This window comes from Amblyomma mixtum, chromosome 3 (assembly GCF_055824585.1).
Source record: "Amblyomma mixtum isolate Tamu chromosome 3, ASM5582458v1, whole genome shotgun sequence".
Taxonomy (NCBI): Eukaryota; Metazoa; Arthropoda; class Arachnida; order Ixodida; family Ixodidae; genus Amblyomma; species Amblyomma mixtum.
The window spans coordinates 419,235,796-419,238,493 of record NC_143014.1 but is presented as its reverse complement, the minus strand read 5'-3'; positions in this window follow the sequence as shown (position 1 = coordinate 419,238,493).

Here is a 2,698-nt window from a genome sequence, read left to right as displayed (position 1 = left end):
TGAAACACCCTGTATATAGCAACGGGTACAGAGGACAACCTCGACAGATGTACCTTTTAACCCTTCTCGTGTAATTTGAGGTTGATTATCTCGATATATCTCCGGTAGAAAATGACCTCATGACCGATACCTTTATCTTTTAATATGTTCCTCATTAGTTCCCTCTTTACGTTTTCGTATGCACCACTTATGCCCAGAAAGGCTAAATAGAAAGGTCTGTTTTTCGCATTAGCAATTTACACGCATTACGTAAGCAAGAACAGACTGTCATCTAAGTGCCCACTCCTTCTGAACCTATTCTGACGTTATTCAAGTACCTTATTACTTTATACATATGACTGCTTTTTTTTAATTTCACCGCCTGCATTGTAATGTGTCGTAATTGGTCGGAAGGATTTTATGTGCACCTATCCTTTTATAAATCAGTATTATTTTACTCTGTCTGCAGCTGTACGGATTTTGCTTATTTGTTACGACTGTCCCCAATCCTTTTAGCGTTTCCTTGCCTCTTGGCGCAAGTTCATTGATCAGCTTGATTGGAATTTTGTCTATCCCCACGGATATGCATTCAGGGTAACTTGCTTCCGCTTTTTCTACTTAAGACTTGTTAGTTCTAAGCTGCTTCCCATTGTGCCGTCCTGTGTTGCTGCCTCAGTTGGGGAGATTACCCTATCGTCGCTCCTACATGACTCACCAGTAACTGATGTAATGCAGTTCAGAGCGTCGTCTCGCTTTAAACATTTTCCCTCAGAATATTGAATCTGTTCCTGCTTTGTTTGAGTCGTTTTACTGAGCCAGGTTATATAGCTCGAGAATTTCCGTGGCTCCCCTTTAGTTCTATTGTGAAATTCTTCCAGCCAGCTATCGGAGGATAGTTTTTTTTTTTGCCTAGACGAGGCCGTGCATTTTCTGTTTTTTTTTCGATAAGATTCCCATTTTTGGTCTATTGTTTTTAGATAACTGAGCCCTCTTTCCTTCTTTGTGTTAACCTCGAAGCCACCCACCGTTGTTCGATGGCCTCCTCAATTTCCGTATTCCACCAGCTTCATGGCTTCCTCTTTCCTTTCCAGCGGTTCACCCCTTTTATTTCTTTCATTTTTGTACTGATAAGTAGTTCCGATTATAATCCCACCTTTCCATAGGGTGTTTCTCTATTGCTTCCTTTTTATCACTTCCCAGACTACTGACAGTGATAGAAATAGACGAAATGGGGGGGGGGGGGGCATTTCGTCTATTTCTATCACTGCGAGCTTGCTGTAGATCCTTTTCCACATTAGTCAGTAATCAATGGGTGTCTGCCCGTTACGGAATTCCCACGAGCTTTGTCCCTGACATTTATTTCTATAATAGCAATAACTAGGTTGTGCCGTTCGCAGAAATCTAGCATGACCTTCCCTTTACACTCTGCGTATCCATCCAGATCCTCGATATGGCGTTCATGTGCCCCAGGAGAATAATATCGGCACCGTCTCCAAACTACTCTATATCGTTATTGAGATATTTAACTAGATTCTCTTTTTCTCTCCTGGATTTGTGCCCTGTCCCTAAATAAACGATCCCTAGCCATGTAGGTTTACCAGAAATTTTTCCTGATACCCAGACATTTTCTTTGTAAGTGGATTTTATTCTGTGCCAGTTTGATCCGTAATGCACGAGCATAAGTACCTCTCCTCACTTCTTGTGAGCTGTTTTTCTGTTGCACCTTTCCCAGCCGTAGCATTCAATAAACGGTGGATGCACCGGAGACCGTTGCGCCGCCACTCGGCGGAGAACTCGCTCCAGCTGCCGTTGTGTTGCTCGGTTACTTTTGGCAAAGACTGTACATACGCATGATGCGAAGCGCCCGTGGGGCCGGGAAAAGCCTATGCTATAGCGCTTGCCTTTATCGATGCGCATGGCGTGAGAGAAATTGTGGAGCAGAAAGAGGAATGAAGGACAAGCGCTTGAAGAAGTCAATTCAGCCCTAGGCATCACGAATAAAAGCCCACTCAGGCATAATTTGGTGCAATAGGAGACAATACTTGATAGTGACACACTACGCTGGAAAAGCCGTACTATACATTTCGGAGGCGCTAATGTGAACCAGAATACCGTCGGCACCTCATCAGATAGTTTCCGCGCCCTCATTCTGGTTAGATCGAAACATAATTCGTTAAATGGTCACTGTGTCACTACAAAGTCAGATGCCTAGTGAAGTTTTCCACCTATTTTTTATTAAATTTATCACCCACTGATGATAAAATTTGGGCATAGGGCGCGGGAGCATGCATCACAATAAACGCGTAGCATTAAGGGCGCTCCGTACATGTGCGTAGCGCAGTCTCAGGTGTCTGCTAGTGCCGTCCCATTGCAATGCAAAGGACGCTTCTTTTTTGATGCGGGTTCGATTCCGGCCGCGGAGGTCGAATTTCCATGGAGGCGAAATTGTAGAGGCCAGTGTAGTGTGGGATGTCAGTGCACGTTAAAGAACACCTGGTGGTCGAAATTTTCGGAGCCCTTCCTACGGCGTTCCTCCTAGCTTGAGTCGTATTGCGACGCTAATCCCCCTCCCCAAATCACAAACCTACGTTTTGAAACCTTTCTTGAAGACCTTCCTGGTGCAGTCATGCAGTTGACGGCCCAACAAGTAGGCAGAATCGGGGACAAAGACGACAATTACGAAATTCCATGAAGAAAACGGAAACCGAAAACCATGCTG